General features: G+C 42.3%; 2 pseudogenes; one reads left to right on the forward strand and one right to left on the reverse strand.

Moving 5' to 3' along the window:
- Window positions 1–259: 259 nt before the first annotated feature.
- On the reverse strand, window positions 260–4273 carry LOC122444285 (annotated as a pseudogene).
- Window positions 4274–7076: 2803 nt separating this feature from the next.
- Window positions 7077–7498, forward strand: LOC122444336 (annotated as a pseudogene).
- Window positions 7499–27108: the final 19610 nt, after the last annotated feature.

The following is a 27108-nucleotide window of genomic DNA, read 5'->3' on the forward strand; positions in this document are numbered from 1 at the left end:
GTTGGCCCGTTTCCTATAGGGCAACGCTCGGCTGGAGCTAACCGCAGCCCCTTTAGACAGGGCACACCTTGTCCAAATTTTCTCAGACCCCACCACCCTCTCTTCCATGCCTAACACTGAGGTCGAGAGTGAGTTTTCAGCCTGGAGGTGTCAATCAGCCTGAGGGGTATTTTATTTCTTTTTTTTCTTTCATTTTTAAAAAATAAAGTTTATTAGATCATAATGTTGTCTGAATTTACCACCTTTGTCAAAAGTGAACTCAAAGCTTCCAATGTAGTCTATAATTCCTCAAAGTCAGCAACTTATGGACAGCTTCAGCATCTACGGCCGACCTTTCACTAGCCTCCCGAAATAATTGCAGTGACCAAGTCATCTTCTCAAATTCTCTTGCTTTTCTATGTCCCTTTTGAATAACCTCCTCTGGAAGATTAGCAAGCCTAGCTGCATTAAAGCCATAGCTTTTAGGACAGGCTCCTTTAATGAATTTATAGAGGAAGGTAATAGTCTCCTAGCTGGGATCTTCACATTCATTTTCATGTGTCCTAGGTACACTGCAACATTTTGAGAATAACCTTCAACTAGTGAATGGTAGTGGGTAGAAAACAATGTACAACACTTTATATTCTCAGCAAGTTCTTTAACAACTGCATTTGCTATTGCTGTCCTATCAAACACTGCAGTGCCTCTTCCTAATTCATCCACAAGCACCAGAGAATGTGCTGTTGCATGTGTAAGTATACTGGCAGCTTCACTCAATCCAACAAAAAATGTACTTTTACCTGACATTATTCTGTCTGAGGCACCAAATCCAGTAAACACTCTATCAATTGTTGTGAGCCTACACACTTCAGATGGTACATAACAGCCCCTCTGGGCCATTACAGCTAATGACCAGCCTGTCTCATGAGTGTAGACTTGCCTCCCATATTTGGCCCAGTAACAAGCACACAATAGTTTGCCATTTTCCTCCTCCTCTTCCTCACAGCCTATTAGAATGTCATTAGGAATAAAGTCATCACCAAAAAAAGTCTTCATAATGCAGGGATGGCGTGATCCTTTAAGGTCTAGAAAGGGAGGAGTAGCTTCTCCTGACAACAGAATTACTGGACATTACATAGGACCATCACCCCCTCAACTGTAGTTAGCCAGGCACGATAAGACATCCAACACTGCGGTGCACTCCACAGCAGCCTGCCAGTCCTTATAATTTTTATCAAAGGTATAGAACAGTCACTCCATGCAGTCTTTTAATCATGTGTCTCTCTGTTCGTCAGCATTTATCAGATTAACCAACTTCTCAATTGTTTTGGTCCAGTATTGTTTACAGTCCTTTTGGGTGGATTTCAACTCATATTCTTCTGGCAAATTATGGGTGATGAAATTCTCTGGAATTTCCTACCAATTCCCCAGTAAACTATGGTCCTACAGCCAATTCAACTGTGCTGTTTCTCCAAGTATTCCAGGAGGCTCTGTTCATTTTCTCTTATCTCAGCAAGAGCTTGATCATAATCAGAGTCAAATCCTGCTTTGGGAGTAATCAATCCAGTCTTTCGAGCCTTTTCATGGTCAAAAGCTGTATGCCATCGGTTCAGTTCTGAAGCTAAATCAGGAAAGCGACCTTCAGGATTTTTTGTCTGCAGGGTAAGGACCTGCTTAAGGATTTTAGACTGCCAATGACTTCTTCCATTAGCCCTATAATTTTACATATTACTTTGAATCCTTCCAGAGCTGAAAGAAAATTAATAATCTTATTTTTTGCTATATGTGGTTTCTTCATACATATAGCTGGCTATCTGGGTGGTTCTGGCTCTTGAAGAGAGACCCAACATTATGAATTTTACTCAGTAGTCTCTCGAGATCTGGAAGCTTCTTAAGAAGGTCTACAGCCTCAGAGATTTTGTTGGGCACAACCATTAGGTCTTCTATGGCATCCAGAGTAGGGCACAAAGCCACTGCTTTAGAAGCCATTTACCAAAGAGGGTATGGCAAGTATCAATCTTCTCTAACAGGGTCCCTTTACTAGAACCGTTTGTTCCATTCAGAAAAATCTCAGTTGTTCAATGTCACAGCATCTAGCACCATTCACTGATTGGCTTTAGCAAAGACAGCACCAGGTCTTGTAGAACAGACCCTATCAGAATCCAAGAGAACATACTCTTCAAAATTAGCCATTGATAAAGGCTCCTGGTCAATAAGGCATTTTTTGAGGTAGAAGACACAACCACCAAGAGCAGAGAAGGCCAATTCACTCTTCTCTCCCGGTGTCAATCCAATAGAATCTGACTCCGAGGTCATACCTTTAAGCAACTGGGGTAGCATCACCCTATCATCCTCATTCAACTTGTCTGTAAAATATCCTTCTTGAAGGAGAGTTCTCAAAGTTTTGGCTGCATTCCAAAACTGGGAGCCTGGTATCAGACCTTCCTGAAGAGAAGAGGAGATTAAACTCTTGAGAATCATCTTAGTTTCCATTGAAAGGTTTCCCCTTTCAAATAAGACTTGTACTGGAGGATAGTGTACCACTAAAGTCCTAAACCTGGACCAATGGCGATCATCTGAAAACTGACCTATGAAGAACCTCCCTAGTGAGGTATCAACAAATCATACTCCATACACACGAATGTGGCCAGCAGACTCCTCTTTTCTCTTTGAGGCTAAGAAGGTCCTTACTGCAGTTCTCTGAGGGGTCACCTTCCAGCACACTGTAGGTCTGTGTACCCCTGGTAACGACCCTACAGATCTCCCTCCACACCACTCTGTCATACTAAGACATGTGTGCCATTTTTCAGCATCGTGCCTCCATCATTTCTGGGGTCTCAGCTGTTCTACTTGTGCTACTTTATAGCCTTTCTGGACCAGGGAATCTGAGTATTGGCCTTTCACAATTTCAGGGAGACCAGAATGGGCCCAGTTGCCTTTCATGAATACCAGCCCTAGTTCACTGACTCCAATAAGCACATCCATGTGGTACAGCTCATAAAACTTCCCCACTTTTTAAAATATAACCAGATCAAAGTTCTGAGACTTAATTTGTAACCACTTCTTCATCCCAGGAGTACAGGAATTAAGGAAATCCTCAGGCACATGGAATGTGGATGCATAAAAATCAGGGTGATCGGGCCGCCTCCTGTGCACATCTCTTCTCTTTTCCTCCGTAAGCCCCTCTAAAGTTTCATGATACCAGACAGTGGGGCGATTACTGTCATCACATCCTCCACCAGTGTGGGCATGGGATTCAGAATTTTGAGGGGCAGAGGAAGCCCTCAAAGTACTCCTGGTTTCTGATGAAATGCCAGTTGCTCATTTGGTGCTGAGGGCATTTCCTTCCTTGAACTCTTCCTCTTGAGGGAACCATTTCCAGTTACCATTCTCTTCCGCTTTGGAGCAACTTTGACAGGGCCGTCCAGGCCTTCACTGTCACTGTCCCCCACGCCACTGCTTATTTCATCACTGCTTCCTTCGTCCTTAGCGTCTGGCTTAAATTCCATATCAGAGTCACCAATGTCACTCTCAGAGTATGAAATAACCCTTCGTTTTTTATTTGGCGGCTACTTCGCCTGGATCCTTGCACCTTTGGCCTCACTTCCTCTTCACTCTCAATGTCATTTTCCTCTTCACTCTTATCTGACGCGTAAGTGGCACCTGCCTCCGTCTCTTCTTCCTCCTCTGGCTCTGAGGACTCATCACATACTGCCAACTCAAGCCTCTTAATCTTGTCTTTATTCAAGCCTTCATCTGCACGTTGCATTGCTCTGAGTATTTCAGGCTTTGCACTGTAAAAATGACCTCCTTTCTGGGCTTCTTTTGAATGTGAACCTGTATATGGCTTTAATAGCCTTCTGCTAACCCAGCCCCTTGTTGGGCTATCATCAAAAAACTGTACATGAATTTGGGCAGACTTTCCTTTCTCACAAATGAATGTTCCATCAAAAGGGTGGTTATAATCCAGGCAAGACCACCAAGGGTAACCCTCCATCTTGGTCCAAACCAAATCACCTGGTGAGAAGTCACAAGAACTGCTGGTGGGGACCGCAAGGGATGCTGACTTTCACAGCCCTCCGTTGAGGTTCCTGGCCTTAGCCCACGACATGGTAACCACTAGGGGCTCTGGCCCAGCCTCGCTCCAGGCCTCATCCCTGCCTGGGGAAAGGAAGGCCCCAGTGTTAGCGGCAGTGGCGCTGCTTTCATTTGAGGCCCTGACAGGGGCTTTGTTGGCATTATTCATGGCTGGAAACTTAGGGAAGAAGCTATACAGTGTATTCTGTCACAACATAGCCACAGTTGCCGAGGCTCAACTACTCTGTCATACCGAGCCACTAGAGGCAAGGCATCTACCACTCGGGGCCTGCTGGCGGGAAATCTCTCTTTCTTTCTTTTTAAATTTGCAATATTTTTTCTCCCAGTTTTAATGAAATATATGTTATGACATATAACACACACACAGAAATAAAGCTTAAGAAAAGAGATATAACTTACAAAGAGCACTGTGTAAGTTCAAGGTAAACAGGGGTGTTTACTTATAGTAGAAAAGTACTTTTCTGGATTCACAGGTATTCCTGCTTTTCAAAAGTTCGCTTTTCATCACTTCACTTTTATAAAAGACATACACTAGTATCTGTTTTCAACAACCAAAAGAAATCAGAGGAGGATTTTTGCTTTTACCAAAGAAAGATGAAAATCAAAAATAGTGTTCCACATTTGTTTTGCAGTGAGCCCTTAAACACTTAGAGAATCAGCTTGCACCCTGAGAAGCCAGAGTGGCCCCACTAAGCTCCCTCCCCGGGAATGACACGCAGCATCTCAGCATCAGGCCACCGTAGTGCTGAGCTGTGTCTGTGAGCATCTGTGTTTTCTCTCAATTTATCTTGTGCTTCCATTAGCAAGATGTGTCTTAAGGTAATTGCTTCTTTGCCTTCTATCTTTCAGCTTAAAGAAGATTTCATAGGCATGCTCTACTTTTGAATAGCAGGGGAAACCTGTTAGTCTCTACCAAGGTGGAAAAACAAAACAGGGCTGAATTTTTCCTGAAAAATGGAAGAGAACATTTTCTTTATGAAAGGGAAGAGCATTCCCACAGTGTTATAATATGCACACAAAGTGTTTCTGTGTCAAAAGGATATAAATCAAGAGACCATTTTTCTTTCACCCAGCCCACTTTACTCAATTATGTTACCTGCCTGGAACCCTGTAAGCAATGCAGCTTAAGGTTATGGACTAGAGCCATGCAGGTGGAAAGCAGAAAAATCATCTAAATTTCATGTCACTTACCCACAATATTCTTTATACTTATTGCTATTCCCCCCCACTATTGCTCAATCTCCAAATATCTCCGAGCCAAAGAGCACCTCTACCATCACCTCTGTCTTCTAACTAACTTGGGGGCATCTGGATCTCAAAGGTTCTGCAGCATTGCCAGGTGGGGACATCCTCTAGGCAGGTAGAAAAATGGTACTAGAGGCAAATACCAGTGAAGCAGAGATAATGGTAAGTTCACTGAGTTAAAGCAGTGTGGAAAGAAAACTGTAGAGGTCAAGAACAGAGCTGTAAGTGGCACAAATAATTAAAAACTGAGGAAAGGCAATTCAAGTAAAGGAAACTCAATAAAAGTAATTAGTTACCCAAGTGATGGAACAGCTGAGAAGCTAAAGGGACAATGAGGCAATCCAGAGATGAGCAATACCAGGAAGTTTTTGCCACCCCTGGGCCTGACAGAACAAAAGAAGGAGACGATGATGCCAGAAACCAGAATCAGGATTTTGGCGGAAAGGACAGGAGCCGAGGCTGCCTACCATGAGCTGGGGCTACGGGAAAAGGGTGCAATCTACTGAGCTAGAAATGACAGAGATTGAACCGCTGCCTGAGAAACCACCTTAGTCTCCTGCCGGCTCCTTTCATGGGCCATGGCTGATTCATGCTGATATTTGACAGAAAAAAGTATGTAAACAAAAGTATGTAAAGCAATTATTCTTCAATCAAAAAAATAAATTAAAAAAAAAAGAGTTTGCATGCCATAACTAAAAATCCAGCATGTCGAAACAAAGACCGAGATACACGTGCCACAGAAAGGTAGGCTTGATACAAACAGGGCAGGGAAGGAGTAGAGAATGAATCTGGGAGTGACTGCAAATACTGGGCAGAAACCAAGCTTTGGAGGAGTCACGAGGACTTTAGGAATAAGAAACAGAAGCAGCAGATGTAGACCACACATTTGTCCTTTGTGCTGTTTCAGCCTACCAGTGCAAACTTGGTCCTGTTTGCATTCTTACATTCCTGAGATTCAGTTCAGTTCAGTTGCTCAGCCGTGTCCGACTCTTTGCAACCCCATGAATCGCAGCACACCAGGGGGGAAGCTAATGCCTACACGCTGATTTTAGAAGCTCCACTTCAAGTTACTCTTCCCTAGATAGAATAGCTTTCCCCCAAATTTCTCCTTCCTCATTTTCTGCTGAAATTTACAACCCTCTTTGTTACTTTATAATTCCTTTTCTTCAATGAAGATAATAAATAATTGTATGATTCTCCCCAATAATATCCTGAATTGCTTCCATGAATAAGTTATTTTTACACAATTTTTAACTCTTCTGCAATCAGGAATTCAGCAATGGGATGCTGTTCTTGTTATTACTTTGCAACTACAAAGCAGTAAATCCATTCATTTGAGAGCTAGTCAGCCTGTGATTTGAAATAACATCTAAGTAGAAGCTAGGACCCCTCTTCGTTTGGAGAGATGAAGTTTTCCATTTCAATAATTGGAACAGCGAACAGCGCAGAATATAGATACTCTGTATCCACTAAGTGATGTGCTCCTAAATCAGGTGATTACTATTGTAATCATACAGTCAGTGCAACAAACGCTGGTTGATTTAAGAGAGCAAGACATAACCTGGAGACAGAACAAGACCAAGACCTAGAGTATTTTAAAAACCTAGCACTAACTTTCAATTTTCTCATTTGAAATTTTAGAGTAATGATCGATGCCCCAACTACCTCACAGAGCTTTTGGAAGGTCAAATGAGACAAGTGCCTGAGTATGCCTTTTAAAATGCAGCACAGATCCTTTCCAAGGAGCCGAGGAGATGGCGGAAGTGGAACAGAATCAGAAGCGGACCATCCGCAAGTTCACCTACCGTGGCGTGGACCTCGACCGTGTCCTACGAGCAGCTGATGCAGCTGTAAGGTGAGCGGCGGCGGTGGGGGCTGAACCGCTGCCTCCGGCAGAAGCGAGACTGGCCGCTGAATGGCTGCGCAAGGCCAAGAAGGATGGGCTGCCCCTGGAGAAGCCCGAGGTGGTGACGACGCACCTGCGCGAACTGATCTTCCTGCCACAGACGCTGGACAGCATGATGGGCGTCTACAACCGCAAGACCTTCAACCTGGTGGAAATCAAGCCTGAGATGACTGGCCACTACCTAGGCGAGTTCATGCCTTACAAGCCCGTGAAGCACGGCGGGCCAGGCATGGGGCCACACACTCCTCCCGATTCCTCCCCCTCAAGTAGCCTGCTGGCCAAGGGAGGCAGAGACTTCTAAAAATAGATAAAATTTTAAAAATGCAGCATAAAATATATCCACAGAGCCAGGATGCCTAGGGTCCAAATACAATCCCACCAGTTTTTGGCCGTGTGAACTTGAGTAAATTATTCAACTTCTCTGTGCCTAAAGTTTCTCATCTGTAAAGTGGAAAGAGTAGGGGGGCCCTCATCATGGCTTGTAATTAATGACTAGCTGGGGTGAGGGTAGAAACGCCCTCCTCCCTTCCTAGCAATGAGGCAAGGTACTATTTACACTCCAGAGCCCCCAGACATCACGCTGAGACCGTACTTCACCTGAAATCCCATCCTTGTGTAGCACCTTCTCTTTTCTTACTCTGCTTCTCCCTTACCAGTTTTCCTTAAGAACATTCTCGTCATCAACCTCATGCACACAGACTGCTTTTGCAGACTCTGTTTTTATAGAGCCCAAACTAAGTTCAGAACTACTCACACGGAGTTGCTGATAGACAGTTGTTTCAAGTAGAGCACTTGAAACAGTGCCTGGCATGTAATAATTTCTCAGTAACACCTAGTAGAAAATGGGCCAGAAAAGACAGTCACATGATAATCACAATAATGATGTTACAAAACCCCTGGCTTAAGGAGGCCCAGGATATGTGTGTACTTATAGCTGATTCACATTCTTATACAGTGGAGACTGGCACAGCATCGTGGAGCAATTATACTCCAATGAAAAAAATAAATTTTAAAAAAAGTTTAAAGAAAAAACGTGGCTTTCAGTTAATGTGTATGGAGATTAAAAGTCCTCCCTCTTGAAGTAATACCATTTGCAGCAACATGGATGAATCTAGACAGTGTCAAACTAAGTGAAGTAAGTCAGACAGAGAAAGACAAATCCCATATGATAGACAGAGCAAACAGCCTGTGGTTGTGGGCAGGGAATGGGGAGGATGGATTGGGAGTGTGGAAATTATGTGAAAAAGAATATATGTGTGTATGACTGAATCACTCTGCTATACAGCAGAAGTTAAGACAGCACTGTAAATTAATTATACTTCAATAAAAATTTTTTTTAAAAAGACATCCCTCTATCCTAACAAGTAAAAAGCTGAACAAACTGAAAAACCAGCAGCTCGACTTAGATCTGGCAGAATTGAGGTTACAAGGGAACACCCCTAAAACTGGAGAGACAGACAGGGGGATACTGAGAATTTCAACTTACTAGAGCAGAAATCCACAGGCAGAAAGCTCCACAGGAACAGTTGCTGGGGTAAGAAAACCTGAATTGTAATTGACAAATTGCTGGAAGCTCAGTGTGGATAAATCTGAGAGATGAAAATTCCAGGTGGACCCAATCATTGGATGAGAGTAGGAGGGGGGAATAATGGGTGGGGGGGCGGGGGGTGGATTCTGTGAGTTTTACCTCCAGGAGCTCTTCCAGGTTCTTCCAGGTTTAATGAAGAAATTAAAAAAAAAAAAAAAATCCCCTGGTGCTTCCTGCATGGGGAGGGGAAAAGTAATCATTTTGAAATAATCAGAGTATCCTGTTCTAACAGAGCCTGCCCTCAAGAGAAATTATTTTACCAGATCCTAAATTATTGGGGTCTTATCAGAGCCTAACTAACCCAGCAGAAAGGAAACGCCCAACTCTAGTCCCTCTAGCCATCCTGTCCCACCTAAGATGGTGGGGACACTTGTGAAGTTCACAGTCCTGGGGTACAGGCTCACTAAAAGGCTGATACTTAATCATAGGACTGTAGAACCCTTCCTCTGCCCCCACAAAAAAAACTTACCACCACATCCTTGAAGGACTACTTCCTGGAGTTCCTTTTAACCAATACATCACATCCCACTTTGAACAAAAAATTACAAGACATACTAAAACGCAAAAAAAAAAAAAAAAAAACAGTTTGAAGAGAGAAAGCAAGCATTGGAACCAAACTCAGATATGGCAAAGATGTTAAAATGATCAAATGGGAATTTAGAATAACTATGACTGGGAATTCCCTGGCTGTCTGGTGGTTAGGACTTAGCACTTTCACTGCCAGGGCCTGGGTTCCATCCCTGATGGGGCAACTAAGATGGTGCACCCCTCCCCACCCCCACCACATCCCCACAAAAAACAACTCAATATATTAAGGACTGTAATGGAGGTTTAACTTCTCTCTGATTGAGTATGGACTGGACTTATTGGATCACATCTATTGAACAGATTAAAGCAGAAGTGATAAGATGTCTCTTCCAACAGTAGGTTATATGAAGATGGGAGTTTCCATCTGGGGTGCTCGCACCCCCTCCTTCTTTGTCCTAGATCTTGTACTATTGAGGAAGCCCTACAAAAATGTTCACGTCACAAGGATCTGTAGCTGCTGCCAACAACCCCCATGAGACATCTTGAAAATGGACCCTCCACCTCTTCACATGTTTGCAGCCCTGGTCGACCAGTTCGCTGCAACCTCACAAGAGATCAGGAGCCAGTGTCTGGATTCTTGACCCACAGAAACTGTGACCCTAGAAATGTTTGTTGCTTTAAGCTACCAAATCTAGGGCAATTTGTTACACAGCAGTCAATAGCTGACCACATGGAAAGATAATAAAATTCCAGATAGCAGTGGTTTGATAGAAGAATAAGGGAGAAACACCAAGGCTATGGACAGAATGAGATGGACTGGAAATGGAGTTACCCATGTGTATGAAGAGCATCAGAAAATGAAGCTGGAAAACACAAATCTCACCATGTTGGTATGGGAAGAGCCAAAATAAGTATCATAATCTACAGGAAACTCAGTGGTGAAACCGGATCCCTAAGCTCAGTGAGGTGGCTCTGCTATTAGAAGGAGCACTGCCAGTAGAAACCCAGTGTCTTTCAAGCAAATGCAGAGTGTCATTATGAAGGAGAGAGTGGAAACAGAAAAGACTTTCCTTGGAGAAAGAGAGCAAAGACAAATAATCAGCCCTTAAAAAAAAAAATCACGAATGAATGCTTTTCTCTTCTCCTGCTAGCACAAGGGTATCAGATAATTCAAATTCTTTGTATTGAAGGTTGCTTTTTCTGGTCATCTGAATATAAATTAATAAGATGTCCCTGTATATTCAGTCTTAACTGGAAGGATTTCAAAGAAACTTTCCAAAGTCATTAGACACGAACAGAGTCCCCAGGACTCTCAACTTTTCCAAGGTGGCTCGGTAGCTTCTTTCCCAAAGTTTCCTTTACTCTGGGATGACCCTGCTCATCCTCCTGACAGAAGAGGGTGCTGAAGGCTAACAGGGCCGATCCAAGTTCTGCTCTCAGCTCCATCTAAGCAGCCATAGCAACTCAGATAAGACCTTTCTCTTTCGCAGCTTCCTTCCTTATGTGTCACACGGTGTTGACAATGCCATGCTTCACAGCACTGATGTCAAACAGATTACAGAGAGAAAAAGCACTTGGCCAACTGTAAAGGGCCGCACAAAGAGAAAAGGGGAATTCCTTTCAGCTGCCACATCTCCCAAAGAACCCTGTCTCTCAGCCACTGCCAACTCCTCAGTCACAGCAGACCTTTTATTAGCAGGGAATGCTTCTCTCCGACATTTGCTGTCTCTTTGATTAGAACCATAACAATATCCCTGTGCTTTCAGCACGCCGGCCCACCTCCCTTCTTCGCCTGTGGCTGGTGTTATTATTTCTGCCTTCCCTCCGGCTGCTCTCAGAGTTTCCTTTCACGCCCTCTCTGCCTCCTTTCACCTGAGAGATAGCTCCCCCCAGAAAACGCTTCAGCAGTGTTTTGAGGAAACCACTGTGGAGTCGCTCTGTTTTCATTTTCCCAAGAATAGCTGCCTGCTGAGTGAGAATGCGTTCTCCACTGTGCTGCCGCCCTAAAAATCGACTCTGAATTGTCTGGCCAGTGCAGTCCGGAACTACTGTGGACCAGGGATACTGAAATTCTGAACAACATCTTCTCACTTTCCTAAGACACCGAATTCTCCAGTATTCGAAATCCAGGATGCTTCATCTCCCGCCAACCTGGCCTGCACCCCCTTTTCCATGGAGGGACTGTTGGTGGTTCAGAACATGGACTTCAGAAACTGTGCTTCATTTCTCAGGAGGATCTTGTTAACTGCCTGCCAAGGCCACAGGTCAGCACGAAGTAAGACAGTATATAGGGGCTTCCCCGGTGGCTCAGTGGTAAAGAATCCACCTGCCAATGCAGGAGATGTGGGTTCAAGCCGGGATTCAGGAAGATCCCATGGGCTGACCAGCAGCTAAGCCCCTGCACCACGACTAGTGAGCCTGTGCCCTAGAGCCTGGGAGCTGCCACTACTGAGCCCACACGCTTAGAGCCGGAGCCGGAGCGCTAAGACAGAAGAAGCCACTGCGCTGAGAAGCCCACACACCACAAAGAAAAGTAGCCTCCCCTCGCCGCAACTGAAGAAAAGCCTGCAGAGCAACAAAGACCCAGCCCAGCCAAAATAAATAAATAAAATTTTATATACATATATATATTTTAAAAAGACAATATGCAGTATGTTTACAGGTGTGCCAGGCACGGATATGGCCTTCAGGAATGCACTGTTAGAATAGAATTACTGTTCACGGAGTTTCAGTTCCTCTTCCAAGCTACCCTAGCTTCTTCCCTCCTCGGCCCTTTCTCCCCGCCACCCCCACCCCACCACTTCCTTCCTTCCTGCAGATCCCAAAAGGCCCCAGCAGGGCCTCCCTCCTCTGCAGAGGGCCACTGCGCCAGCCCACAACACTGTCTCCCTTGCCGAATACCCTGTCTACACCCTGAATACACTGTCTCTGCCACTCATGGGGAAGTGGTCCCCTTCTTCCTTCCGCTGTTCATTATCTTTCTTTGCGTGCTGTTATTTAATCCAAGCAGGCTTTATTTGCTGACACTGTGAATTGTTATCAATATTTTATCAGACTTCCACCCAGGCCCAGTAATGAAGATGCTGAATTTTAAAACAATGTAAATAAATGCCAATGAATAACACAACAAAGAGGAATGTTGGCTAAATTTAGAGTCCAAAAGTGAGTCTCGTTTTCCTCAGGGCTCCCTTTATACCTTCTAGAGCTGTTCTTATTAATAAAGAAGATTCAGTTCCCACCCAGATTTATCAGTAAAATTATCAGAAATGGAAATAACATAAAATATGTAGACGTGTTCTGAAAAGGTGGCAAGAAGATTCTACAGTTTAAAAAAAAGTAATTAGATAAAAGTCATTAGATTCTAAGTAAGGTATGGTCAATTTCCTGGAAATTACAAAATAAACACCTGGGAGCTCAATCTTTAAAACCAGAAAAATATTGAGGTAAAGTTAGTAAAGTTGTTGAAAAAGAGAGCTGGCTATAAACATCAAGAAGGAGTAACCAGGAGACAGAGAAGTCCCACCATGTAATCTGTGCCCAGGACCCAGAAGTGGATTTCTATCAGCCCTCACAAACCAGGGGTGCCTTCTAGAGTGGAGACACATCCCTTTGCCTCTCTTCCTGGCCCTGACCAACGAGACAAATGAGGGGTATTTTCAAAGTCAGTATTAAAAAGAGACCAATGGTGATTTCAAGGGTCACCCAGGGAAATCTCTCCCCACTTACTTGCTGATTCCCGAAAAGTTCTTTCTGCTCTAAGTAGAGACTGAGGCTGAATATGTGAACACAGTTTCACATATTGATGAACAATCTACAAATGCACACAGTGCTAAGCTATGTTTTCTGGGTTTTATTGGGAAAAGTGAAAGTATTAGCTGCTCAGTCATGTCCAAATCTTTGCAACCCCACGGACTGTAGCCCTCCAGGCTCCTTTGTCCATGGGCTTCTCCAGGCAAGAATATAGGAGAGGACTGCCATTCCCTTCTCCAGGGGATCTTCCCAACCCAGGGCCTGAACCCGGGTCTCCCTTTATTGGGAAGAAAGGAATCAAAAAGACCAGTGTGGAATGAGACCCCAGAAGTGATCAACTAGCTTTGAACGTCAAACAAAATAAAGAGAATTTGTGTTCCAGGATCGCCTCCACCAGGTTTGCTGGTATGTTTGCCCGCAACTCTGCTAGTTAAGTTACTTTGTGACGCTAGTAAAGTTGTGGATTCACTTGGGCCAGCCTTGGGACTGTGCCATGATCAAACAAGTACAGTGTTTAGTAGTAAGAATAATTTTAAAGATATTTCCTCCAATTCCTCAAAGAGTGTTGAAGAGGGTTGTTATGGACTAAATTGTATGCCACCCGCACAAAATTCGTAGGTTGAAGCTCTGGCCCCCAGTGAGACTGTATTTGGAGATAGAACATTGAAGGAGGTATTTAAGATTAAAAGAGGTCATAAGGGTGGGGCTCCAATCCACCAAGAAGAGAACACGAGGAGTGTAGGCAATGCAGAGGAAAGAACATGTGAGGACACAATGAGGAGGCACTGTCTGCAAGCCAGGAGGAGAGACCTCACTAGAAACCAGCCCTGCTGGCTCCCTTATCTAGGGATTCCAGCCTCCAGAACTGTGGAAAAGTAAATTTTTCTTATTGAAGCCACCCAGTTTGAGGTATTCTGTTATGGCAATCCAAGCATATAAATACATATGCCTAGTTTATAACCAACACACACACACAAACACACACACACACATCTCCCCATAGGGAGATAAAGAACCCAAGCTGACCGTTGCAGAATCCTCTTGATGGACTCCAGGGTGCAGGATGGAAAGTCCACAGATTCTCTCATATTAATACTTTTTATCCCATCTCAACACAGTCATTAAAATAGAAAGAATATCTCTTCCTGGGGCATTTATACATACAGGTCAACACACACTTATTATGCACCTGCAATGACACATACTAGGACCTGGGATACAAAGATGAAGATGTCTGCTTTCAAGGCTCTTATAGCAGACTCACCAGTCATTGGGTCTGAGGCCACTGGATCTGGCTGCTCCTTCCTGGTCACCCTCTGCCCACCTCGGCAGGAGGATGCCGAACGTGCCTCTGAGCCTTAAGTCCTATAGTCTCCAACTCTGTGGATGGATTGGGCTTGGGCAACTTTCCTATCCTGTCTGCTTCTAAGATGTTTTTACCTCTGTGATGTGGGTACCATTGTAAGCTCCATTTTTACTAATAAGAAAAATGAGACAGTGAAACTCTATAACTGGGCTGAGGTCATAAGCCTGAGGATTGGAAGCTTGGTGACTCCACAGTTCTGGGCACCTATTACCCTATTATATTCCTTGGTTGCATAACCTTTAATCAGTTGTCTTAAGTATTTAAGTTATTTGCATTTGTTACTTAGCATCATAATTTAAGGGTTCCCCCTGGTGATAAAGAATCTGCCGGCAGTGTAGGAGACCCGGGTTCAATCTGGATCAGGAAGATCCCTGAAGAAGCTACCCACTCCAGTATTCTTGCCTGGAGAATTCCATGGACAGAGGAACCTGGCAGGCTACATTCCATGGGGTCACAGAGTCAGACATGATTGAGCAACTAAACATATTTAATCATAATTTAAAGGAGTTGATGTACACTTTACAGGTGAGACCACAAGGAGGAAAAGACTAAATAACAGGGTAATCATTAAAAGGGCTTGGAAGACACTCTTCATCCAGGCTCATGCCAACTCTATGCTTCTAATACACCCCTTACCCCACTGATAACTCCACAAAAGGGTTAAAGAACCCTTTAGCATGAAGTTGGTTATGATCATCAAATTCCTGTCATAGCGGACAATTTTCCCAATTTTTTTTAACCTTGAAAATCGTTCCTGTTACAAACTAGGAATTAAAGCAGGTTTCCATAGTGTAGTGGTTATCACGTTCACCTGACATACTAGGGGTTATCAGTGGGGAGAGCATGGGGCAGGGGCAAAATAGGGGTAGGGTATTAAGAAGTACAAACTATTAGCTATAAAATAAGCTACAAGGATATATTGTACAACACAGGGAATATAACCAATATTTTATAATAACTATAAATGAAGTATAACCTTCAAAAAGTGAATCACTATATGTACACTTGTAACATATAATATGGTACAGAAACTCTACTTCAATAAAAGAAAAAAAATTGTTCCTCTTAAAAATTAAGTAGACTGGCGGTTACCAGGGAGTGGGGGTGGGAGAAATGGGGAGATCATGGCCAGAGGGTACAAACTCTGTTATAATATTAACAAGTTCTAGGAATCTAATGTACAGCACGGTGACTATAGCTAATAATACTGTATCATACACTATAATGTTGCTAATAGACTAATCTGAAACGATTTTACCACCAAACAAGGGGGTGTTTCTGATAGGGTATTTCTGTGATGGAGGTGTTAGCTAATGCTATGGTGAGTAGTAATCATTTTGCAATATGTAAATATATTGTATCAACACACTGCAAGCTTTAAAAATACACGTTATATGTCAATTATATCTCAGTAACCTGGAAAAAATTGTTCCTCCTAAACCTCCTAAACCTCCTAAACATCACATTCAACTCTTTTCTATCATTCAGACAGGTAAACAGGAGTTACATTTTTTTTTTTTTTAATGAAGACAGGGTTTATCTTCTCTCCAACCCCACATTAAGCCTTTAACTGTGTGATTACTCTGCCATCTAGCTTCCTACGCCTATATAGCTGTTCATGAGACTATCCTGGGGCATATTAGGGCTAAGCGCTGCTTTGGTTTAAAATGCATTGTTTTAGATTACTTAACAACTGTTCAATGATCACACACACATACACACAGCAGGAACAAGAAGCATGCTGTCTCTTCAGCAGGAAGACATCCTTGTCAGAAAGGTCAGTCTACAAGGTGGTGAGAGATAACTGAGCCAGTTGAGATTTCTGCTTGGAAAAAAACAAAAGAACAATGGAATAGCATTCCTTCTTTTCAAGAATCTGGAATGCAGATTTTAAGACTTAAAGTGAGTGACGTTAACATGAAAAGCCAACATACAAAACACCAAGCATCCATCTGTTGACTAAATCTTCTAAATTTAGTTGAAAAGAGAAATTGCTTTGTGATAGTCTGTATATGTTCTATAACAACAGTTTCTTTAAACTTGCTACACCTAAGCTACTCTCAGCTCAGCTCAGTTCAGTCTTTCAGTCGTATCTGACTCTTTGTGACCCCATGGACTACAGCACACCAGGCTTCCCTGTCCATCACCAACTCCCGGTGCTTGCTCAAACTCATGTCCATTAAGTCGATGATGCCATCAAACCATCTCATCCTCTGTCGTCCCCTTCTCCTCCTGCCTTCAATGGGGAACAAAATTTGCCATCCTGGTTATTTAGTAAGAGACAGCAGACTCTTTGAAAACCAAGTAGGAGTTTACCTTTTGTAAGAAACATTTACATTTTCAAGGAAAATCCCCAATGGTAAGGACAACTCCCTCTCCAGATACCTAGAAGAGCAGGAGTGTTGGGCTGCAACCCACAGCCACAAGATCAAAGAAGGAGCCCAAAGGCAGCAACAGAGACATCAGTGATGTAGTGGAGAGGGAATCTTACAAGTTTGAAGCCAAAGGTCCTGGAGGAACACTAATGCAGACAGAAGACAGGACACACAACCCTCCTCCTCTGATCCCTTCTCAACACTACACTCCTCGGCAGAACTCTGCCTCTGTCATTCTCCACATAGGCTTACTAGCTCTATCTTATCCAAGAGACTCTAAGCATCATGACAGCAAGAACTGTGAATATTCTTTTTTTTTGCCATCACTTTATCCCTGGTACTTAGCATAGTTGTTCACACTAATGAGACAGTTCATATACATTTGTGAAATGAATGAATGCGTGCATGCATGAGCATATCTTTCTTCACTGGATTGACTACAGAGTTATAGACTTGAAACCAGGACTTTCTAATCCTAACACTCATCCTCACCTCTATCTCCACCCCATCATCACTGGGTTCCTTGAGGGGTAGCAGCAGTGGAATTTCTGCCATCCAGTTCTGAGCATCGGTGGTAACAGATATTTTCACTAAAGAAGTTCCCTACCCCACAGTAGTGTAAGACATTTTCTTGTCTGTGGCTTCAGACCCTCTGACCTTATATATTAATGAACTTTTAAGTTAAAAGAAAGAGAAAGAAGTACAAAGGTCATTATATAATTCTTAATTTTTTTTATATTTTAGGCTGTGCCACACAGCATGCAAGATCTTAGTTCCGCAACCAGGGACCCAGCCCATGTCCCATGCACTGGGAGCACAATGTCTTAACCACTGTACTGCCAGGGAAGTCCCAACAGGTCATTATATGATAAAGGAGTCAATTTATTAAGAAGATATAATAATGTTAAATATGTTCTCACCTAACATTGAAGCATCTAAATATATTAAGCCAATACTAACGGATCTGAAAGGAGAAAGAGACAACAACATAATAATAGTAGGGGACTTCAATACCTATCTTTCAATAATGGATAGATAGATAATCCAGACAGAAAATCAATAAGGAAACATTGGACCTGAACCATATTGCAGATCAAATGAACCTAACAGACACACATAGAACATGCTATTCAACAGCAGCAAAATACTCATTCTTCTCAAATACATAGAACAATGAAAACAGGGTACTGATCTCCAGAAAGAGTGCGACCTGTTTGGATACACAAGGCACTCATTCCATAGTGCTTTGATATTCTAACCCCTGGAACAGCAGAGCTCAAGTAGTCAATTCACTCTTTAGACCCTTGGAGCCACCACCATTCCTACTCCTGGTGACTGTTCAGTGGGCCAATGAAAGTGAGATGTGTGCTCCTAGTGCATTCAGCCGTCTCCTCGAGGGTCCTCAGATGCCTAGAGTAAGTCTTGCATCAAGTATCCAGTCTTTAAGGCCCTGTACCACCCAAAACCATCCACAGCCAACAATCTGTACACTTTTACACATCAACTCACTGGATACTTGGAACAGTTCCATAAGGTAAATCTGGTTATCATGCTTATTTTATAGATGAGGTTGCTGTCCTCTAGAAGCTCCCACATTTCATTGACATTTTATTATGAAAATAACTAACCAATTAGTGTGTTTAAATGTAAGAATGGAGGGCTTCCCGCGTGGCTCAGTGGTAAAGAATCTACCTGACAATGCAGGAAACTCCGATTTGATCCCTGGTCTGGAAGATCCCACATGCTGCGGAGCAACTAAGCCCATGTGCCACAATTACTGAGCCTGTGCTCCTGAGCACGGGAGCAGCAACTACTGAGACCACACGCTGCAATTACTGAAGCTCAAGCTTTCTAAATCCTATGCTCCGCAACGAGAGAAAAGCCACCACAATGAGAAGCCAGTGCACCACAACCAGAGAGTAGCCTGCGCTCAATGCAACTAGAGAAAAGTCTGTGCAGCAACAGAGACCCAGCACAGTAAAAAATAAAATAAAATAAAAAATATAAGAGTGGGAATTTTCACTCAGACAGTAAGGGTTATTTTGGGTGATTAGGCAACACTGTAAACCAGCTGTTTTCCACATAAATATAAAATCAAAGAAAGAGAAGTTGAACTTGCAAGGAGAGATTCTGAGGCATACACTTGCATGGAGGTTGCCACAGCTGTATTAGACGCTGATCTATCCTACTTCACAGGCTCTCAAGAAATGAGCCTCACAAATTGTACCTCCCAACTCCTCCACCATCTCTGCCTCTCTCTCCCTCACTTCCTGGGAGGGCTTAGCTTCCGTCTTGCCCAACGGTGGAGGAATTGCATGACCTAGTAGTTCCAGGCAGACATAAGAATACTTCTCTTGACTCAGGCATCCACATGGCACAATTAGGTCTCAGAATCTAGTACCCTGTGCAGAGGCTATGCACTTAAGCTCCAATTTCTATCAAGAAGTTTGACAGACTTTTGTCCCATTTTCCCACAAAGCATTGCACTTGAAAAGGCAGGAAGTAAATATCCTACAGGTAGCCTGGGGACTTGCCCAGTGTGGCTAGCATCGGAAGTGGGGGCAGTCTGGCTGTGGACCTATGACCTTTAACTTGTGAGGTGTGTGCTAACTCTAGTTAGTTAGTTTAGTTCAGTTCAGTCGCTCAGTCGTGTCTGACACTTTGCGACCCCATGGACTGCAGCACGCCAGGCTGCCCTGTCCATCACCAGCTCCGAGAGCTTGCTCAAACTCATGTCCATCAAGTTGGTTATGCCATCCAACCAACTCATCCTCTGTCATCCCCTTCTCCTCCTGCCTTCAATCTTTGTTAATACCAGAATTAAATTTTAGTATACTGGTTAGTAACAGAACATTTTCCAATTATTGTTTCTTACTTTTATAAGCTTTTTTATTTCCCCACTACTTAATTGGTATATTTTGTATCTGTGAAAATTACTTGAGGACCTTGTGGGGCAGTGGAACACACCATATTTTTTTTTCTAATAAAACTAATGAAAAAATTTTTTTCATTTAACAGCTTTTAACCTAGTGGCAGTGTTTTTAGGAACAAATTAAAGTCATTAACAAGAGATAAGGTTATTTAGAAAACCTATAATGAAGGCTCCAAATGAGGAGCAGTCATCTCCATGAGGTGCTCCCTTGGTAATAAAGAAGCTAGGATACTCAGGAATCATATAATGAAGACTCCTGATCATGGAGAAAAGTTTAAAGGAAATTGTGTTTAAGATTACTTACCCAAAAAGTTCCAAATATGAAAACATTTGTGAAAACATATTCTTTTCATGATGGAGTGAATGTATCATCTGTGCTAGCCATCCCCACTTAATCTGAGGGAATGGCAGTAGGAGTTAATTAGCGTCAAAGGACAAACAGATGCACCACTGTCATCTTAAAATGGGATTTGTGGGTATGTGAAAAGAGACCACAAGATAAACCAGACTCAGTCTATGAAATGCAACTAACTGGAATGCCAAGAAACAGGTTCCATTTTTTCTTATTTGATGCTTTTATTGATTTGCCGTTGCTGCCATGAATGTTTATCACTTTGTCAACTAGTCCTTTATTATGTAATCTTTTTATTATTTAGGAAATAAAACAAAACCTCCTTTAGCATTAACATAATGGGATATTACTCTTTATGGGCAACTATTAACAGTTTTAGTAACCTACATATCTTTGGTTCCCTGGGTAAAGGCTTATTGATTTTTCTAGCTCCTGCTGTTAATTCTTGATGTTTGGCAGTGGAGGCTCAGCTAGTCTACACAGGGAAGCTGTTTACACGATCAGCATAATTATTATGGGGTTGTATAATGTGCATGAGGCTACTGGTACTTAACACTCTTTACAACTTTATTAAGCAAGGCTGTTTTTTCCTTTCATTGCTGCAACATCTAAAACCATAAACATACCTACAGTGATCCTATTCTGAAACCTGGATTATACACAGTAAGAAGTTACACAGTTACTCTTGAATACGTACCTGTTTTAAGATGTGTTTGAAGAGGCCAATGAGATCCTGCATTACTGGCCCCAGAATCACTGTTATATATAAGCAGGAAAAAAGGCTGATGTTTCTCTTAACACTAATCTCTCTCCTCATCTCTCCAGGTGCTTCTTCAGTCTCCCCCCTTTCACTGGGACCTCAGCAACTCTAGTCACAGTCCCTGTTGACAGAAATTCATTCCTCCCTTTCCTTTTGTTAACACTGTTAAGTTCTAAGGCTATCTAAATTGTTGCAGGAAGGAGGACCCAAGAGTGGGCTCTTGTCTGACACTCAGAAATGAACTGTCCAAGGAGACACATATACTGACAAAGCAAGAGGCTTTATTGGGAAGGGGCACCTGGGTGGAGAGCAGGAGGGAGAACCCAGAAGGACTGTGCAGTGTCATGTGGCTGGCAACCTCGGGTTTTACAGTAATGGGGTTAGTTTCGGGGTTGTCTCTGGCCAATCACTCTGACTCAGGGTCCTTCCCGGTGGTGCACACATTGCTCAGCCCAGGATGCCAGTGAAAAGGATTCTGGGAGGCTGGTAAAATATATGGGCGGGTGTTTCTTCTCTCCTTTTGACCTTTCCCCAATACTTCCAGCTGGTGGCAGCTCATTAGTTTCACGTTCCTTACCAGGACTCCTGCTCCTGAGCTTGCCTGACTAAGAAGATGGCAGACGAAGGTCTCAAAATAACCACCTTTTTGGGGTCTTGGATGCCAGGTTCTTTTATAGATCAAGATGCAGACAGGTGAGGAAACAAAGGAAAAAAAGTCTTTAATCTTGCAAATATTTCCTAGAATGGCAAGCCTCAGGCAGAGGATGTGTTAATTTCTTCCTTCCTGCCATCTACAGGCGGATAGGGTTCTGAACAAAGGCACTTTAGTTTAACAGTCAGGCAGAGGGGCAGCATTCTCTGAGGCCGGCCAGTATGTTATAATTTTAAAAAGCAATGGAAAGCAAGTCAAAGAAACAGTTCCCAATGGGTGTCAGAATTGGCTTTTCAAACCTGCAACACTGTTGTAAGCTAACACATACAAGAAGTTACTATCTTGCTGGGTCAGGGTGGGTGGTTTCAGTTAGTGGTTCCCCTAATAGAATTAATAAAGGTTTTACAGTAAGTAACACAGGCTTCACTGGTGGCTCAGTGGTTTAAAAAAAAAAAAAATCACCTGTCAGTGCAGAAGACACATGTTTGATCCCTGGGTCGGGAAGATCCCCTGGAGATGGAAATGGCAACCCACTCCAGTATTCTTGCCTGGGAAAGTCCCATGGACAGAGAAACCTTGAGGGCTAAGTCTATGGGGTTCCAAGAGTCACATATGACAGAGAGACTAACGGACAATAACATTACAGTGAGACAGCTGAATGGCAGGCTGCTGAACAACCAAATGAGTTGACCAAGGACATCAAAGTACTGGTCAGCAGCCACCCAGAAAAGGTCAGCAGCATCATCCCTTAGATTCCAGCTGAATCTGGTAGCTGGCACCCAAGGAGGGGATTTAAATTCTGCAAAGTAGCTCCAGACAGGGCTTTAGTCTTTACCATTGAAACAGAACTGGGAGTCTTTACAACTGACTTGTTATCTTTGTTACTGTTATTTCTCTTGCATGGAAGTTTGCCCTGTTGTTCTCCTAAGATCATTATCACTAAGACCTGTTCAAGGACAAGCATCGTGGCCAGGCTTATCACAAAATGGCTTAGCCAAAAATGGCTTCTCTTCTGTCAAGAAAGCCATGACTGGTTCTCTTTCTCTGATGATCTCCTACCTATCTGCTGACAAAACAAGTCCAGGAAAGTGACCAACAGCAGACATTCCAAGGTAAAGGGAATGTTGGCCATTTTGGCCAGAAGGACAGCTTCCTGAAACGTATCCTTTGAACTCTTAGGATGGGGTCCAGTTGAGGACCCCAGCAGCCACTCTCAGAACCATAGATATTTTAGTCCTTGCCCCATGATTAGTGGTTCTGAAACAATTCAAGTAGGTTAGGGATTTCTTCACAAGCAGATAAGATGTTTAGGGGATAAGGGGACCAATAGGAACAATGTGAGGGGTTGGGAGAACAGAAGGAGGGAGTGGGGCACTATGGGTCTAAAGGCTTTCAATTCTTCTGTTGGGGAATCCAGCATTTGTTTATAGAACTCAGAAGGTCAAGTCTGGAATTAGCTCAAGGGAGTGGTCACTGATGAACTGATGAACATAGTAGTCTGAATTTAAAACGATTTTCAGTAAAAAACAAAGCCAGCCCTGCTTTCTTTGAATTATTTTCTCATTAACCAAATGACTTTAAATTGAGACATTATATGATAACTAGCCCATCTAGATAAATTTGTCAATTCCAATCTCAATTCTTTTAAAGCTCTTATAGACAGAGGACACCTGGAGGAAGCACACCCAATAATCTACTCTTTAGCCACTATATAGCTTTGATTGCTACCCTTGTATATACCCAGTGATATCAACAAACTGAGCCTTTAATTTTCTAGATTAACCCTCGAGAAATAGCTAGTAGCTCAGCCTTCTCTTTTTTCCTTTTTCAATTTTTGTGGATATTGAGGAAATTCAAACACCGTGTTTTACCCTTAGTCATTCCACTAGAACAGCTTTGTTCTGCCTACCCAAAAGCCCAATTCTCTATGGTACCAATTTTTAAAGATAGTTTTCAACAAGAACTATGTCTCAGACAGAGGTTATACAGAGCAAGCTAATTTAAAATTATCAGGGGCATTAGACATATAGATAGCTGTTGAAGGCCAGGGTCTCTGGTTTTTCTGAAATGGTAAAAAGGGTCCATAAAAAGTGAAAAAGTAATGATGGCCAACCAGATTAAAGTCATTACCAAATCTGCTCATTCATTCATTGTATTTTTTTCCGCATGCCTGTCCTATGAAACATGCTATGCTGGTCAGTTAGGATCTAGCTGGAGTGGAAATCAGAGAACACCAAAGATGGCGCTTAAATTAGATCCTATAAGGAACAGTTCAAATAATCAGGGATGGTTTCGCCTGAAATAAGGTTTCTGAAGATGAGAATCCTCATGCCTAAATAATTAACCAGTTTTCTTGCAGAAGAAATATTAGACTTGTTTATATAGGACCACATAGAATCAATATCAATGGGTGGAAATCAGTGATGGAAGAAAATAACAAGAACTTGCTCTCAGAGCAATCTAAAGATAGAATCAGATGTGTGGGGAGGAGCAGGAGCCTAATTAGCAAAGTTGTTACCTGGGGCACTCTAAACTGCACCACTGGATAGCCCACCTCTAAAACAAATCTTAATCTGATGCTTCAGAGCAAATCACCTCTAACTCTATGACCCAAAGGCAATCACTGATAATATACTATTATGCCTCAGAGTTGTTTTATTAAAGGAGTTAATTTAAGTAAAGCATTAAGAACAGTTCCTGGCACAGCATTCACTCAAAAAGTTTTATCAATTTTAGGTAAAAGCATTAAGTCTATGGAGAACTACTGTGAAAGACTTCAAAATGAACCAAAAAATTACTAGCTGTTTTTCATGGAACTTAAATCTTTGCCTACACACTTTCCGGGTAAGGAACCCCGAGCTTTTGTGTTAAGAGCTATTTTACAACTTTCCAAGTTATACATAAGTGATACAGACATGCACATTGTCCACACACATTTACCCATAGACACACACATTTGTCTGGTGGATAACAGACTTCCCTTTTCTGTTAAAAAAAAAAAAAATCCAGTTTTACATTTATTTATAAATTCATTATAGAAATCCTTGATTCATCTATTGTGATGATTTCAATTCTCCTTTGAACTGGTAGAAAAACCTTACTGGCTTCATTAATGAGTTAAGTAAAATCTTCAACAGGTCCTTTAACAGGTCCCAACTCAGTCCAAACTCAGTAATTCAACCTAAGACAATATACTCTTTGTTTTAATGGTAGTTTAAACCTCTCCTGTAGAATCTATTGTTTTGCCATCAACGTTATTGAGCTTCAACTTACCTGGTGGTCCAGTCGTTAGGACTCCAAACTCTAACTGCCAAGGGCCCAGGCTCAATCCCTGGTCAGGGAATTAACATCCCACTTGCAAGGTGTGGTCAAGAAAAAAAAATTATCAACCTTTTACTAGCAAATTTAATTCAACTCTTCCAACAATTCAGTATCTACTATTAATACACAATGTATAATGCTACATGCTATGGTAAATATGAAGATAACTTATTATCATGTAAATGCATCCTTTGGGGACGAGTCTTTCAACCTTAAAATTAAAATAGTACTTCCTGTCATGTAAATTCATCTTTGGGGACAAGAGATACAGTTTTTCAACCTTAAAATAAGTGTGCTGTGGGTTATTAAGAATATTAGCACTGATGTCAGTCTCAAGTTCCAGTCTTGACGCCATTCTAACTTAGGAAGACTTTGCAGAAACTGCTTAATCTCTAGCTTTGTAATGATATCCACAAATGTGGATATCCACAATGTGGATATATCAACCCACAGTGGATTAAGACTCGAAAAAGATAATACACATAAAAGCACTTAGCATGCCTCACACATACATTTTTAAATTATTTTTTTTGTTGTCATAGTTGATATACAATGTTGGGGCACAAACATTTTAAAATAATCTTTAGCAGTTAAGTTATTCAACTCTGAATAGAGACCATCTGCTCGCACCAGCCTTCCTACCCACCACACCCACAGGGCCAGGACTGACTAGAGAATGTTCCCTTCCACATAATTCTCAACTAACACACAACTCTTACAGGAGCATTTACGTAAGACTATCCCACTAGAGCAGTGTTCATCTTTCCCCCAGTTCTCATACCCAAATATATCACTTCATTTACTTAAATCACTGTTTAGGCCTCTCCTCTCCAAGAGGCCTCTCCTCTCCAAGAGTAAAAAATTTTTTACTCTTGCTCAGCTGCTATTGCTTCTCACCTAGCCACTCTATCTGTAACATAGAAAACTTTCCTGTTTGATCTCTCCTAAAATTCTATCCACTTCCTTACCCTGTTTGAAACCTGTTCCCTAAACACTTTCCCAGAAACTTAAAATTTCGTTAGAAGTCCACCACAGAATTACCATGTACTCCTGCAACTCAGGGCCAGTAAGAACTGAATTTACCATGAAACTCTTTGAGACCTAAGCTTCAGGATCCCTAACCTCCATGAGCTCAAGTCTTACACTGTGTTCAACTGTTTTTGAAGTTTTCTAACATACCACTTTTTTGCCTTTCCTTCTACTCTGTTGAATCTTCATTTTACCTGCTCTTGGGAATAACCCAGAACAGCCTTCTCCATGTTTATCATTTAATCTCTAGACTTTAGGGCTAAGATCTCACCCAGTCAGGAAAATGAGATCCCCAAACAGCAGACACTATTCATAACCTGAGAACAACCAGTCAAGCCTATCTTGTGATAGTTCAGTTCAGGGTTAGTCTTGTCTCTGTGACCCCACACCAGGCTCCCGTCTATGGAATTCTCCAGGCAAGAACACTGGAGTGGGTTGCCATTTCTTTCCCCAGGTTATTCAGAGACAAAGCCACACCACCCACTGCAAGATCCCCACGAAACAGTGGGCCCCAGAGGGAGCCCAGGATAGGCTCCTGTCAACCCTAGATGAATGCCTGCTTCAGAGCTTAACACAAATGGCTAATAAGCATTTAAAATTCAATATGCCTGAAACTCAACTTTTTCTTCCCTAAACCAAGCTACTTTCTCAAGTCCTAGCTCAAGAGTAACCCTTCCAGTTGTTCGAGCCAAAACCCTTAGAATCACTCTTGGTTCTCTCCCACACCTAATCCTTCAACAAATCCTGTCTTCCTCTTCAGAAGTCATTTTGACTTGTGTGCTAGTTGACTAGCTCAACTTTCATGCTGCCTATTCTGATAGACTTGTTTTTCTGTTAAACTCTGCCCCAACTAAAAGCTACTTTTGTTTATAAGACCCTTTTCACTTTTAATCATCTCACCCAAACACGTTGAGAAATTTACAAGCTTTCTTGTAAACTGATGAATTAGCCCAAAATTAGTAGTAGCAGGACTACTAAATACTAGGTAAATGCTCAGAGCAGGTCTTTTTTTTTCCACCCAGCGCAGATCTAAATGACAGCAACTGCTCAAGAGTCCAATTGTCTCAGGTTATATGCTGGATGCTGCTATATGTAATGGGCACCTTAACTAACAAAAAACGGCTTTTTTGAAGTATAAAGCTAAAACTGACATTACAAGAGTTCAACATGAATACTTTTGCATAAGCCAGGGAAAAGAAGTATTTTTAAGTTGAATCCAGAGAAGTA

This window comes from Cervus canadensis, chromosome 6 (assembly GCF_019320065.1).
Source record: "Cervus canadensis isolate Bull #8, Minnesota chromosome 6, ASM1932006v1, whole genome shotgun sequence".
Classification (NCBI taxonomy): Eukaryota; Metazoa; Chordata; class Mammalia; order Artiodactyla; family Cervidae; genus Cervus; species Cervus canadensis.